The sequence below is a fragment of the Ochotona princeps genome, chromosome 1 (assembly GCF_030435755.1).
Source record: "Ochotona princeps isolate mOchPri1 chromosome 1, mOchPri1.hap1, whole genome shotgun sequence".
Lineage (NCBI taxonomy): Eukaryota > Metazoa > Chordata > Mammalia > Lagomorpha > Ochotonidae > Ochotona > Ochotona princeps.
Genome location: NC_080832.1, coordinates 15738329 through 15754540, shown reverse-complemented (window position 1 = coordinate 15754540; position 16212 = coordinate 15738329). Strand labels below are relative to the sequence as shown.

The 16212-nt window shown below is 44.7% G+C and overlaps 1 protein-coding gene across 2 annotated transcripts in view; it reads left to right on the top strand.

Moving 5' to 3' along the window:
* The first annotated feature begins 7296 nt into the window (after positions 1 to 7296).
* Positions 7297 to 16212, top strand: part of TAB2 (TGF-beta activated kinase 1 (MAP3K7) binding protein 2) — a 94418-nt gene continuing 85502 nt past the window's right edge. For both annotated transcript variants that reach the window (XM_058666132.1, XM_004587298.3), the window contains exon 1: positions 7297 to 7694. The gene's annotated coding sequence lies outside the window, so the exon portion shown is untranslated. The remainder of the gene's footprint in view (positions 7695 to 16212) is intronic.

The window sequence follows — 16212 nt, the reverse complement described above, 5'->3', positions numbered from 1 at the left end:
GAGGTTGTTAAGCTTGCATTTACTTTATTAACTGTGAAAGTGAAATGTTTCGAATGTTCGTTGGCCACAGAAATTACTCATGTGCCCACCTCTTCTTTTCCATTGCTATCAGTGTGTTGAGGTTCACCAAACTTTTGTGAAGTCATACATCTGTCTGGTCTCCCCAAACTCCTCTCCTTTCCTTTGATAAATGAAGTAGAGATATCACTTTACCATCCATAAAATTTAAATGGCACACCACCATCCACCAACCAGAGTCCACATTGCTGTTTCTATATGTCTTGCCTCTCCCAACTACTCTACATTTTTTTTTTTCTAGAACTCGGCAAAATTGAACTACTCAATGACTCCACACACTCTCTGGCTTTGTGTTTTTGCTCCTGAGGTCACATGTACCTGGAACACCCTCCTGTCTTCCCCTTCACTTGGCATCCATTCCTTCTTCCTGGTCCATCTAAACATCATCTCCAAGAAACCCACCCTAAGATCTCCCCTTCTGAGCTGCCAGAGTACAGTGGTGTCTCTTCAGCTGCCCACCCAGGTTATTATCCCAACATTAAAGGTAGTTTGCCATGGTGGCTTCCACATCTTTCAAAAGTTAAATCTCCCTACAATTTATTGCTATTGTTCCTTTTTTTCATAGATTAGTTTTCTAAGATTTATTTATTTTTATTGAAAAAGCATATTTCCAGAGATAAGGGCAGACAGAGAGAAAGATCTTTCATCTGCTGCTTTACTCCCCAAATGGCTGCAAAGGCCTGAGCTGAGCCAATCCAAAGCCAGGACCCAGAAGCTTCTTCCTGATCTCCCAAAGAGATGCAGGTTCCTAAAGCTTTCGGCCATTCTCTACTGCTTCCCCAGGCTACCAGCAGGGAGCTGGATGGAAAGTGGAGCAGTTGGGACAGGGGCCCATATGAGATACTGGTGCTTGGAGGTGGAGGATTTGCCAATTGAGCCATCTTGCTGGGCCCCATAACTTAGTTTCTTTACACACAATACCATCCACTTTCTCCTTTTTTATTTTGTTTTGCATTTTATTGATGTGCAAAATATGTTTGATAAAGTATGTAAATCACATGTGAATGCAGCGTATTGCTCAAAAAAATTTTAACATATGTTTAAATCCATACCACAACTCAGATCAGTGCAGAACATTTCTAGAATCCTGGTTGACTCCCTCATGACCCCTTCCAGCTGACACTGCTCATCCTGTATCCGCACCGAAGTAGCAGTTCTGATTTGTAAGTTGAAATTCACACATAACATCATAACATTCATACTGTTTTGCATATGGACTATTTTTTTCCTCCTATCACAATGTCTAAAACATTCATTTGGTTTTTTGAATATATCAGTATTTCATTCTTTTTAAAAGTATAAGTCAAATATCATAATATTCCATCCAAAAGTCATTACAACTAAAGAAGCAAATGGCACGGACATTCCATGCAGTGCTTAAAGCATGTCTTGAGATGCCCACACCCCTCAGCCTGCCTAGTGTTGAGTCCCAGCTCTGCTTCTAATTCCAGCTTCCTGCTAATGCACGAGCTCAGAGGCAGCAGGTGATGCTCCAGTGCACGACTCCATTCTCCCCATCTCTGCGTCGGGGGCCTCGCTGTCGGCTTCAGCTTGCCCCAGCTGAGGTAGGTGTAGGCATTTGGGCAGCCAGTCCAGTGGAGAAGAAATCGTTGTTTGCCTCTCCCTTCTCTCTTGCTCTCCTTGCTTTCTGCTTTTCAAATAAAATAAGGCGGGCCCGGCGGCATGGCCTAGCGGCTAAAGTCCTCGCCTTGAAAGCCCCGGGATCCCATATGGGCTCTGGTTCTAATCCCAGCAACTCCACTTCCCATCTAGCTCCCTGCTTGTGGCCTGGGAAAGCAGTCGAGGATGGCCCAAAGCTTTGGGACCCTGCACCCGCATGGGGGACCTGGAAGAGGTTCCTGGTCCCGGCATCGGATCGGCGCGTACCGGCCCGTTGCGGCTCACTTGGGGAGTGAAACATCGGATGGAAGATCTTCCTCTCTGTCTCTCCTCCTCTCTGTATATCCAGCTTTCCAATAATAATAAAATCTTAAAAAAAAAAACAAATAAAATAAGATGAAGTATTGTTGTTAATATTCTTTTTTGAAAGAACCAGACACAACCAAGGTTCATTTCCAAAATTCATCTGCTGGGAAATTCTTCCTGTGTGGAGAGAGCTAGTCTTATCTTTCTTTTTTCTTGCTCTTTAAAAAATTCATTTATTTTAATGGGAAGACAGATTTATTGAGAGAGGGTGATATAGAGAAGGTATTCTACCTGCTGGTTCACCACCTCCCCAAATGGCAACAAAGGCCAGAGCTGAGCTGATCCAAAACCAGAACCCAGGAGACTCTTCCGGGTCTCTCATGTGGGTGCAAGGTCCCAAGGCTTTGGGGCCATCCTCTGCTGCTTTTTCAGGCCATGAACACAGAGCTGGATTGGAAGTACAGTAGCTGGGACATGAACCTGAGCATATGTGGGATGCCAGTGTCACAGGGTGGAGAATTAGCGTGCTGAGCCATGGCACTGGTCCCTGGGTTGGTCTTTTCATTCTTTTTGAATCTACAGCTGATTGGATGGAGCCATCCACCTATGGACATAAATCTGTTTGATTTAGATTTCATCACTTGACATGCTAATTTCATCTTCAAACACCCTCACAGAAGCACTCAGATCCACTGTGCACTGGGAGTGGCCAAGCTTGCAGGTGAACACAAGCCATCACACTTGGGCCATGGGATAGGCACAGGTTCAGCTTTAAACAATACTGTCAAGGAGTTTCTCAAAGTGACTCAGCCATTCATGCTACCATCTGCACTATTCTGAGCATCCAGGTGGCTCTGCATCTTTCTTAATGGATAGTTGGCAATATCAGGCCTTTTTTGGTCATTCAGGTATGCTTATAGTGACATCTCATTTTGATGGCAATTTTCATTTTCTGGGTAAGCAGTTATGTGAAACATGTTTTCCATGTCCTGTTCAAATTCTTTTCACATTTTGGAAACTAAGAAGTTCAGTTTTTCTTGCTGATTTATAGAGGGTTTTTTGTGTGTTTTGTTTTGTTTTTTACGTGTTCTAGATGTAAGTCCCATTATCAAGTACCCAGTTTCCTGATAACATCTTTTAATTCATAGAAGCTGTTGTAAAGGTTTTTCTCTTTTAAATTTTTTCCATTTAAGTCTTTTATGCATATTGAATTAATTATTATATACGGAGCGAGGTAGGAGTCAAATATCTTTTTTCCATATGAATAGCCAATTGCACCATTTGTTCAAAATATTATCCTTTCCTCACTGAATCACAGCAGTCGCTTTGTCATAAATCAAGTTCTATTTTTGGATTCTCTATTATGTTTCTCTGGTGCCAATACCACACTGTCTTAATTACAGAGCCTTATAATAAGTTTTGAAACTGGGTAGGGTTAAGTTTTTTCAACTTTGTTCTTCTTCAAAATTGTCTTGGTTATTCTAGGCTTTTGCATTTCCATATACATCTTAAAACCAGCTTTCCATTGTGCACACACACACACACACACACACACGTGCACACACACAGTTTTTCTTCATTTGTTATTTTTGTCTCAGAAAATCTTCCCTCTAAAAAGTTGAACTCTCTTTCTGTGTCTTCAAAGTTAGTCCCAAATGCTTTTCTTGGATTTTTAAGGCTCATCTTCACATCGTGTTTTCTCTATTTCTTAATGACGAATAAAAATTACTTATAGTTATCAAGCATATGTTCTTTGAAAAGACTACGCTTTGTGAAATGATTAATGAAGTTAATTAGTTATAATGAAGCATAATAAGTATGCTTACCACATACTTTTCCTTTTTTTTTTCCCCTTAGGGAGACACTTAAAATGTACTGTGTCCTTTTCAAGAACACAACACATGCTTATTAAATGTAGTCACCATGTTATCTGTTAGGTCTCTCAACTTATCCTCCTCTTTAACAGTATTTTGTATCTATAATCTCATTCTTACACCTTCATTCTTTTGCACTATGTTGAACTCACCTCTCAGTCTACAACCATGGCCAATTATTTATTTCCTGCCAGAGCAAAACAAATAAAAATGGGTATTTTCAAACTTAACAGCTACCTTGGATAATGGTCACTATCTTTGCCATCTGATGCAATCATATATGTTAATTATAAAATTTCTAGCATACAAAATCAGAAAATAAAGAAAAAATGAACTATTATTAACCAAAGGCAACTATAATTTTACATATTTCCTCATATCTTTATGCACAAATATCTTCCCATATTTCCACATGGTTTTTATTGACTACATTACATCCACTAAACTACATGCACCCTAATTTTTTTTAAAAGATTTATTTATTTTTATTACAAAGTCAGATATACAGAGAAGGAGAGAGAAAAAAAGATCTTCCATCCGATGATTCACTCCCCAAGTTAGCACAGCGACTGGTGCTGTGCCGATCCGGAGCCAGGAGCCAGGAACCTCCTACAGGTCTCCCACATGGGTACAGGGTCCCAAAGCATTGGGCCGTCCTCAACTGCTTTCCCAGGCCACAAGCAAGGAGCTGGATGGGAAGCTAGGCTGTAGTGACTAGAACTGGTGCCCACATGGGACCCCAGCGCGTGCAACTGAGACTTGACTTTTAAGTTTAGAGTAAAAGGCTCTTGAATATACTTCCCTCCCAGAACTCCCTTCAAGAGCACCTGAAGGGTGCAGCTTGTTTTATTCCTTTTTATTTTCTCCACAGTCCTGTGACTAACAGACACTGAATATTTACTGACTCAGCAGAGAAATGATTTACCGAATACATAGGTAAGAAACCCTGGCTATTTCTGCTCCAAATTCAAACACATTAAATAAGGAAGAAATAGCCGAATGATCAAAATGCCCATCTGTTATCAAGAAAGGGCTAGTTCCTTTGGAAAAGGCTTTAAGTAATCTCTACATCATCGCATTCCTTCTCTTAGTGAGATAAAGCAGCTCCCTGAATTTTAAAGATCTGCTTAAAAAAAAACTTTGTGGGTGCAGAATTGTGGTATCAGTGGTTAAAACACCCAGTGGTTAAAAAATCTTTTTAAGCTGTTAAGCTTGAAAAATGGCCATTTTTTAAATGTTAATTTCCTTTTCCTCAGCATTTCCTCAGCGTTCCACAGGGGCACAGGGTCAAATCCCCACTGCTCTGCTTCTGACCCAGTTCTCTGTAGATGCATCCAAGAAGGCAGTGGAAAATGACCCCAGCACTTGGCCTCCCACCCATGGAGTAGACCTGCCTGGAGAGCCCAGCGCTTGGCTTTGGTCTGACTGCAGCACTGGCAGTCATTTGAGGAATGAACCTTCAATCTATGTGTGTCTGTCCAAAACTGTGCACCTCTGTGCCTTTCAAAGACATACAATCAAAACAAAACTTACATGTTTTGCACCCTGATATATATATATGGGGTCAGCTTCCATCTGTGGTGCTGGCATCCCATTTGGGCACCAGTTCTCACCACAGCTCCACTTCCAACTTGCTTGCCGCTAATGTGCCTGGGGAAGCAGTGGAAGATGGCCCAAGTCCTTGGGACCCTGCACCCATGGGGGAGGCCTGCAAGAGGCTCCTGGCTCCTGACTTCAGACTGGCTCAGCTCCTGATGTTGCAGCCATTTGGGGAGGGAACCAGTGGATGGAAGATCTTTCTCTTTCTCCTTTTCTCTGTAAATCTGCCTTTCCAATAAAAAGAAATAAATCCTTAAAAAAAAAGAATTCTATCCATCTCAAAAACAATTTGTGCTTTTTTAGCAGTTTCAAAGACAAGTGGAATTTATAATTTCTAACAATGGAATCAGTATGGCAAATATCAATTGCTTTATCAAGTACGGAAATAAGTCCTGAGACAGAACTACTGTAACACATTGTGGTTCTATGACTTATAACCAATGAACACATTCAACCTTCAGAATCTTGTCATTTTTAAAATGTTAATTTCCTTTTCCTCAGCATGGTTTCACCAATGAAGAAAAAAACACTTAAATTCTGATATTGTAAATCATAAATGTTTTCGGTTTTTAAAATGGTACAGGTTTTGAATTAATACGATGTTTCAAGATTTCAGGTGTTTCCACTGGATGTGTGAGGGAAAAAAGGAAGTGGGGAAAGTGCTTTGTACGAAAGACTAATTTTGACAAGCTGCAAGATGCTTTGAAAATATACCCTCTGTAGGTATAGCACGCATACTGGAAAGAGAATAAAAACGGTCCTTCAGGGTTTCTCTCGGCACAAGAATTGTTTCAATTGTTGGCAGGGTTATTGACATTTTGGAAAAATGGGGCAGAAAAAGGCTAAAGTATGTGGACGCCGTGAACACGTTAGAATTTTGAAGTCTTTCGGGTTGCGAGAAACATTTGAGTGTTGAATCCTTCTTTCCTCCTAGAGGGAATTTAAATGTTTCAGAAGATCGAAACTTGGTCTCCTCACGAGGCTGAAGTGTCTTTGGCTCGGTTGCCAGGACTTCTAGGAAACGTGCAATTAAAAATAAAATCGAAAACAACAAAAACCTTTGCAACCCTGCGTTCATCGTCGCTCAAGGCAAAGCGCAGCCGGGCGCCGCACTGCCTGCAGCGAGGCATCCACGGCGCCTCCCGCACGCCCGCGGGCCGCCTCCCGCGTCCGCGCGGGGCGCTCCTGCGAGCGGCGGCCTCGGCGCGGCCCGGCTCCAAGGGGGTGTGTCCCGCCCGCAGCGCTCGGTGCCCGCCTCGGCCGCGGGCCCACCTGCTCCCCTCCGCGACCACCGCGGGCTGTGCGGGGTGCCCCCCGCGCGGCCTCTGGCCGGCCGTCCTCTGCACGTCCCTCCACCCAGCCCCAGAGCCCGGGGCTGCGGTTCCTTAACTCCCTTCAGCCCCCAAGTGCGGCGGGCTCTCGGGCTGAGGAGACCCGCACGCAGCCCTCTGTCCCCCGCCCTCCTGCGGCCTCGCTGATCCTCGGGCCCGGCGCCCCTGGCCCGGCCGCGGGGCAAGCATTCCCCGGTGCAGCTTTCGCCAAGCCCCGCGGGCGGAGTGCGAGTGCTGGAAGAGGGGTGCGGCGCGGAGGCAACGCATCCCCGCGCCGCCGCCGCCTCAGCCGCCTCAGCCGCCGCTCCCCCGCCGCCCGGCTGGGGGAGGATTCGTCACAGCCGCCGCCTCAGCAGCGCCGCAGATCTCGCGGTGTTTGCCGGCGGCCGCGCCGCCATATTGTGTGACAGTATTTTGATTTGGACTTGGGCTGGCGGAGCCGCGGCCGGAGCGAGCGAGAGCTGGGGGGGTGGGGGGAGGGCGGCGAGCGCAAGGGGGTGGGGGCTGAGGGAGGCAGGGGAGGCCGAGCGAGCCCGAGCCCGGGATCGGGGAGCGGCGACGCCGCCCAGCAGAGGTTTTTGATCTGTAGCAGCCGCCGGCAGGGCGACCCAGCCCGACCCCCTCCCCTCCCCTCCCCCTCAGCCACGAGCGGCGGCGGCGGCGGCGGCCGGAGGGAGTTGGCGGCGGCGGCCGATCGGAGGGGGCTGAGCGGGGAGGGAGGGAGGGCTGAGGTGTCCCCCCTGCCGGGTGGAATCGGAGGCGGCGGCGGCGCTGGCGGCGGCCGTGGTGGCGGAGAAGGCAGCGGCGACGGTGGAGACGGCTGCCCTAGTGGGAGAGGCGGCGGCGGCGGCGGCCGAGGAGGAGGAGGGGGAAGCGGCGGCGAAGGGTAAGCGGACAGCGCTGCCGGGCCTCGGCGGGATCCCCAGCCCCGCGCGCCCCACACCCCCCGGCGTCTGGAAGGGGCTCTGGCGACTCGGGAGGCCCTGGTGGGGGGGCGTCCGCGTCTCCCTCGCACTCGTCCTCCCTCCGCCTCGGTCCTTCCCGCAGTGGCGGGGCGGAGAGGGAGGCCCCCCAAGTCCTCCAGACCGAGTGGGGGTGGGGAGCATCGGGCCGGCCCGGGCTCCGGGGCTTCTGTGGGGAGGGGGAGGGGGAGGTTCATTGGAGTCGCTCGGCGGGGAGCGCCCTCCCTCGAGGAGGGGGGTACCCGGGGTGGGAAGGGACCCCTTTTGCACCCTTGCTCCCTGCCCGCCCCCGGGCTTGTGCGAGATGGGGGTGGGGGACGTTGCAAGGAAAACTTCTTTGGGGGAGCCGAGGTGTGGTGACTTAGGGGGGAAGGGTGTTAGGGGACTAGGTCGAGGCTGGTGGAGTTGGGGTCCAGGGGAGAGTGACTTCCTTGGCGATGTCGGCTTTGCGCCGTCTGCTTGAAGCTGGGAGCAAGCCTTTCTCTCAGCCTGTGGCCCCTCAGAGTTCCCTGGAGGATGGTACTTCTGTGTCCAATCCACTGCAAATCCTAGTGCTGGTGGTTGAGGCCGAGAGGCCGCCAGGGTGTCTTCCCCCTTGGCTGAGCAGGTGACAGGTGGATCTTCCTGTTGCTGATGCTGTGCGATTGAGGGCAGAGCTGTCTGCCAGATTGTCCGCTACTCTGGGAGTTTGTATTTATGTGTTTGGCCGGGCTTCATTCCATATATAGTATATTTGAGATGTTAGGTTTCCATTCTTCAAGTCAGCTTAATTGTTGTGGAGGAATTCTTCAAATGTTTCTGATAAGCGGGGTTTCCAGGAGAGTGGAGGGAATCCGCAGCTAAACAGGGCTCTTTGGGTAGTTCATGGAATTCAGGTTGCCAAAGCTGGGGCTGTGCAGTGTTTTTATTCATTGGAAAGTTCTTGAACACTAAAGTCATATTCAGAGCAACGGTAAGGCAGTATAATTTTGCATCCATTTTGTCTGTTTCAGTTAAGTTTGCACATTGTTAAATACTAGGGTCAGGTTGGTGCACTTTTGTAATAAAGGGGTTATGTTCTGCTTTAGCATACTTGAAAGACTATGTTGCTCATGATGAAATTTCTGATTTGGCTGGGAATTTTGGTGAGCATGGAGCAGAATTTTTGCTTTCAGTTTTTATGCTACTACTGCTTGCCACACTTTGTAGAGGAGCGGAGTGTTGATACCATTTCTTGACATTCTTTGTAACAATGAATGGTGATTGATTTTAAACTTTGTCTGAAGTTTTAAATTGTGAAACCATTGCAGTTTCTAATAAAAGGAGGCTGGCCTTTCATCTTATTGTGTGCTTTGCCTGAACACTATAATTATAAGGAAGAGGGAAGACTTCTCAGCTAAATGAGCAGTAGATTAGCTCAGAGCCCAGTTCACTTTAAAAGGATCCTATAGCTTTTTTAACAGTGTGTGTGTGGAATGAACATGTTGACTGATGCTACAGCCGGCCGGTTAACAGGAAGTATAGCAAAAATTCCAGTGATTCAGAACTTCTGTTTGGGTTCCCCCCCCCCCCCCGGGCTAATGTGGGGTGCTTAAGTTTTAAATCTTTAAAGAATCTAGTGGAATGCTGAACTTGTTCTTTAGATGAGCAGGTTGCCCACTGACTGTGCTCCAGTATGTACATTTTCTCTTGGTTGCATGGAATCATTTTTTCCTGAGTTAAAGGTGTTCTATAAATGACACTGTTAGATCCTCCTAGTGGACTTGTACTTTTGGAATGTTATCACAAGTGGGTAAAATGATTAGGAGCTCGTCTGCTACATGTTTCCTGAAAATTTAAATCAGTCTCATTTGATGGAAATAACTGCTCTGTTTGTACCCCACTCCTCCTTTGGTGGAAAGGCACTTTGTTGTAAGACTTGCTTCCAGTTATTAAATCTGAAGGAATGGGGAGGTTTTCCAGCTCTGCAGATCCCTAATATTGTCAGCATTGAATGCTGCTGCTTTAGTTTTGGTAACACATTTGAATAAATGTTTTAATATATCTTGACAGAAATAAAAGTTTATTCCACTTCTTTAATTTTCCCTGTAAGAAAAATTCCTCTCACAAAGCTTAAAAGGAAATGTAAATATGCATCTACTCACTGCGTTTTGAAAAATAGCTATAGAATACGCTGTTTCACCGTTACATGCTGTGAAGCCCTTGAAGAAAGTCTGAATTTTCTAAAACAGCATGGTTTTTGTTACATAAACTGTTCAAAACAAGGGATATTTTTGGTTAGCATACTTTAGAAGAGTATTTGGAAAAATTCTGATAATATGTAAAATATGAAGTTCATACATTAAGCTGTCATGCAAGGCCTTCTTTCTGTTACATCTCTACCTGGACAGGCTCCCAGGACCCCTCAAAGCAGCAGTAGCACTTTTCCATTGTTTCATTTATGTCATCTTGATTTGATCTACGATTGGGATGCCGTGAAATGGAAGGATTATGAGATAATAACAGAGGCAAGGGTGAAGATTGGGGCAGAACTGCTCGGTAATGAGGAGGAGGAGCTGGGCCCAAGACGCTAGCACAGGATGAGGCTGGTAGTGCAGATGCGGCCAGGAGAGTACAGATGTGGGCAGTGCAGATGTGGGCAGTGGGGGCTGCCCAGCCCAGCAGAACATTCCATTCACTGTTCTCATGAGTGACAGGGTCTGATAATCGATATCTGTCACTTTAGATATTAAACCCCTCTGTATTAAGATGTAAGGATCTGGAGACATTTGAGATTATATACATGCGAATCTCTTCCACCTTAGTTCTAGCTTATAGTTTGAAAATAGTTGAAGTGTTGTAACAGGTTTTTTTATGATTCTGATCTCTAACAGTGAAGGACTCTTAGAAAACTAGGAAGCTTGAGAACATACTCTTACATTCTCTGATCAGTCAGCTTAACTTGACAGCCAGACAGTAAGAGATTGGAGGGCAGGAGTTCTTGTTTTCTTTGTTTACCAAAAGCTATCCCCATACCTTGTAACCACCAAGCTTGTACATTCTGCATTCTATTAAAAAAAAAATACCAGAAGGATGATCACATAACTCCAGCTTTGATGTTTTACATTACATGTGGGTGTTCACTTGGGTTTTTATTAACTAATTGTACAAAATATGCTTAGTTTCTTGTTTCCTGATCCTGAGCAAAGGAGTGAGCAAACTGGGATGTATCACTGATAGGTTCATCTAATCAAATCAGGACGGTCACAGAGTGAAATGGTAAATGGTAGCTCCGTAACAGTGAACATTTTAGCACTTAAAAATATGTTCAAAATTCATATAGATCCTTATCTCCTGATAAACTTAATGCTTTATTAAATAAAGGTTTTCAGATTTTCCACTCTCATTCTAAATTACAGTTTATTAAATTGCAATTTAATAAACTGTAATTAAAGGTAATTTTCATGACATTTATTTTTAAAATGTATTTATTTTTATTAGAAAGGCAAATTTGCAGAGAGGAGAGACAGAAAGATCTGTCCGCTAGTTCACTCCCCAGGTGGCCACAATGGCCAGAGCTGAGCTGATCTGAACCAGGAACCAGGAGCTTCTTCAGAATCCCCCACGTGGTGGGCCAGCATCCCCGGCTTTTCCAGGCCACAGACAGGGATCTGCAAGGGAGGTGAAGCAGCTTGGACTTGAATCAGCAGCGCCCATAAGGGATTCTGGGTGTGCAAGGCAAGGATTTAGCCACTAAGCCATCACTCTGGGCCCAGTTTTATTTCCTGTTTATTTAAGAAGCAGGAGAGAGAGAGAGACACTCCCCCACGTGCTGGTCATGTCCTCTGTAAGGGGATGAAGCTCAGGGGCTACAGTGGGGAGCTCAATCCAGCTCACCGTGTGGGTCACAGGATCTCAGTGATGAGCTTTCCCTGCCTCTTCATTGTAGGAAGCTGGAGTCAGCAGCCTGAGCTGGGCCGGTAACCATGTACTCCTCTATGAAACATGGGTTATACAAGACACCTGTGTCTTTTTTTCTTTCATAATAGAGTTATTTTCTTTTTGATAAGATGTACATAGTTCAGAGGATGCTTGCTTGTGTGGACCACCAATTAGGGTGGGAAGGGTCAGGGAACAGGGGAGTATGGATGATATAATTGCTTCCAGTCTTCCTTTCTGTTCTTTCCACATCCGGGGAAAGGGAGAAGAGAAGGGGAGAGAGCCACTCCCAGCAGCCTAAACTGGCCTCCTAACTGCTAGGTCAAATTCTGGCCCCTACCTTTCTTTTTTGCATGTGTTTGATAGGTAGGGCTCCAGAGGAGATAGGGTGGAGAGTGAGACCTTCTTTCCACATGCCTGCAACTGCCAGGACTATGTCAAGCCAAAGTCAAGAGCTTGCAGCTTCGTGTGGGTCTGCCACAGGGATGCAAAGACCCAAGTGCTGGAGCTGTCTTCTGTTGCTTTCCCAGGTATGTTAGCAGTCTATAGGGTGTGAAGTGGAGCAGCCAGGTCTGAAACAATGCCCTCCCCTCAACTTTTTTTTTTTTAATTTTTTTCAAAGATGTATTTATTTTTATTGGAAAGGTAGATTTATAGAGAGGAGGAGAGACAAAGAGATCTTCCATCCACTAGTTCACTTCTCAAATGGCCGCAGTGGTTGGAGCAGAGCCCATCCGAAGCCTGGAATTTCTTCCAAATTACTCACGTGGGTAGGTTCAGGGAACCGAGGACTTGCTTTCCTAGGACATAGGCAGAGGGCTGGATGGGAGGTGGAGCAGCTGGAATGCTGGTGCTGAAGGTGGAGGACCAGCCTGCCCCCCTACCTCCACACTGGCCCACTTCTTTAATTGTTTTAATGTAGAACCTTATTAAGAAATTGATATATTGCTCATCACTGATTCCAGTTCAGAATTTTTTTAAAGAATTATTTATTTTTATTGGAAAGACAGATCAGATTTATGGAGAGGAGAGACAGAGAGAAAGATTTTTCCATCCGCTGGTTCACTCCCCAGATGTTCAGCTGCTGCAGCTGAGCCAATCCAAAGCCAGGAGCCAGGAGCCTCGAGCCTCTTCTGGGTCTTCCATGTTGATGCAGGATTCCAAGACATGAGTCCATCCTCTACTGTTTTCCCAGTCACAAGCAGGGAGCTGGATGAGAAGTGGAGTAGCTGATTCATGAACTGGCACCCATGTGGGATCTCAGTGCTTTCCAGGTGAGGATTTAGCCATTGAGCCATCAGGCTGATCCCCCAGTTCAGAATTTGTTTCAAGGAGTGGTATCATGCATAGAACAGAGAAAGAAGCTATCATTTGTTGAATGCCTACTGGGTGCTGTGCTATGTGCTTCAGTAATAGAAAACAGACAAAAATTACTGTTCTAATCTAGTTTGCGTACTCTACACGGATAGTGGTGGAGACATAATGAGTAAAACCTCTTCTGTTTACAGAGGAAGATGTACTGTGGAGAAAAATGAAATTGAGTAAGGGGATAAATAACACTTATTTCATCTTTTTAAAAACTGTATAATGGATAAATTTGATTTGTCAAAAAATTTCCGACACACGAAATGTTTTTCTGTGATTAAGAATTCAGTTCTTAACTTTGGGACATAATTATAATTTTACCTCAGAGTTAAAGAATTCCCGTTAATAGCAGTTTCCTATTGTTAATACTCAAAAAGTGGTTTGGTGGTTAGATAGAACATTTTGGTTTGAATCCTGGTTTAGCTTTGCCACTAGATGTGGGACCAGTTACAGTTGCTTCCCGTCTCCAAGCTTGTTTCTTCTGTGTGAAGTGAGTGTCTGTAAGGTGGTTGTGAAGGTGGAATTGAACATGTTGTATCCATCACCTTGCCTACAAGTGTAGCAGGGGATCGGTCAATTGCAGTGGTCTGTCCCTGGTGGCTGTGAGACTTGACAGTTGCTCTCACAGCTCTGTGGGGGCCTTGTCTTACAGACTTTTCATTGGAACAACTAAGGCAGTCTTGTCTAGAAGCATAGGATTGTTTAAGTACAGCTGTAACTGAAGTTGATGGTACCTGTTGGAGAGAGTTTGTTCATGCTTTTTGATGAAGGAAGATTGTGCCTGTCTCGACATACAAGTCTGTGAGGTGGACCACAACACTTTAATGTGTAAGCAACAATATTGTCCAAAATTCCAGTTCATGTAAGTACTTGTAAAGACACTTAGTACAGTGTTTAATACATAGTGGATGTTCAGCAAATGTTTCTTCTTGTCATTCATTTTCTTTATTGTGTCAAGCTGGTTGATTTAAAGAATTTATAGCAGATTTAGGAAAACCTGGAAAACAATGCAGATTGGGAGTTTTCTGAGGTAAGAGTGGAATTGTCATTTAAAGTAGAATGCTTATTTTCTTTTTGAAACTGGAAAGCTGGGAGGCCATGCCTTCTTGCTGTGTTTTATTCCAGTGTTATCAGTAGGAGCTCAAGAAATCCCATGCATTCCCTGTGGAGTGGTTATAATATAGATCTTCTGTATGTCACAGCTGTGGTAGTGAACTCCCATGTCTGGAAGGTCAGGCGCTAGTCAGTGGAATCTTCTAAATGTCATTTGTAAAGTTTAGCCAAGTATTTTTTAAAATATCCTAGAAATTATAAGGAAGAAGTCAGTTGTTTGTAGCCAGAGTAATGTTCATAAACCTGTTATGATGTTGACATTAAAGTCAAAGGAGGATTATCAGTTTTTAAACGCAGAGTAGAAAATATAATTCATGCATAATCATGCTGTTAGCTGACTGTTAAAGGTTAAGTCTGTTTTATCTCCTTAAGTCGATTTCAGTGAAGCTGTAAATTTGTACTGGCTTTATGATTTAAATGGCCGAGCGACTTCCGGAGGTCCTTGTGCTGTGGGTTGGAGCTGGTGTTCACGGGGAAGGACAAGCAGCTTGCCACCCTACTCTCCCTCCTCACAGGCTGGCATCTCAGCACAGAGCAGGTTTTTCCCATTCTGTTGCAAGTTATCCTCCACCTAACAGCTAATAATTTTACCTTTCCTAAAATTTAGGTTTCTAGCCCTGTGGTTTTTCCACTGGTTGAATTCTTTGTGTAGAGGAGGATTATTTTTTTTTTTAAGATTTATTTATTTTTATTACAAAGTCAGATATACAGAGAGGAGGAGAGACAGAGAGGAAGATCTTCCGTCCCATCGGCTCCCCAAGTGAGCCTCAACGGCTGAAGCTATGCCAATCCGAAGCTCTTCCAGGTCTCCCACATGGGTGCAGAGTCCCAGTGCATTGGGTCATCCTCAACTGCTTTCCCAGGCCACAAGCAGGGAGCTGGATGGGAAGTGGAGCTGCTGGGATTAGAACCGGTGCCCATATGGGATCCCGGGTGCGTTCAGGGCAAGGACTCTAGCTGCTAGGCCACGCTGCCAGGCCCGGAGGATTATGGTTTTGCAAAAATCAAAACAATGGACTGGAGGAAGAAAATACTATTAGATTCTTAAAAGTATATCTATGAAATACATGAAAACTATATAAAAGCCTATCTATATATACATACATATATGTGTATATATGTGTGTGTATGTATATATGTAATTTCAAAAGAAATGTAAAATTCTAATACCTTTAGTCACTTATGCAGAATATTTTGGGGATTTTTTTAAAAAGAACTCCCCACAAAGAATATATAGGATGCTTGCTATTCAAATTTGGTATGTCACAATACTCTGTGAGACATGAAATAGAAATACAGATAATTGAGTGTAAGCTAGTGACCGCTGGCTTTGTACAATACCAGTCTGCTACTGGAAAGACAATTTGGGTGGTTTCAGGAAGAAAGGCTGCTTGACCCACAAGCAATTATAGCAGGCCAGGGCAGTATAAGAATTGGTAGTATTTTAACTGCTTTGTTAAAGAAGATCACATTCATATTTCACTTAAAAAAACACAAAAATATGCCTAATACCGGGACACCTAGTAGGATCAAAGCCAAACACTAAATAAAGTAAAGGTTGGAAGGTCCTGTGGACCTGTTAATAAATTATTATTCCCTACTCATTAAGTAATACAATTAAATTTTAGCTTAAAGTTGCATTCTGACATTTGTTTATAGTAAGGAAAATGTGTTTTGATCTTGGATTTCTTACTGTTCCATGTAAGTCAAGTTGAGTACGTCGTAAGTTTGTGTCCTACCCATTGGTCTACCATGCAGCCCACAGATCTTGCTGGCATCACCCAGTGTAGAGCCAGTGGCAGTTCAGTGAAATGATTTGTCCATTCCTCTCCATTGAGAGACGATACCTAGTCAGGCGAACGGCAGCTTGAACTAGCGCGTCGACCTTGCAGAGCTTTGTCCTTACGCCAGAGAAATCAACAACAGCAATAATTCTGACATGAACTGGGAAGGTGGAAGCAGAAAAACCTTTACCTGGTTTTAATTCTCCCAGAAACTGTGAGAAATAGTTGTTTAGATTTTCAGTTCATCCTGTGTTAATTGAATTTCATGCCTTGGGGGTCTGAG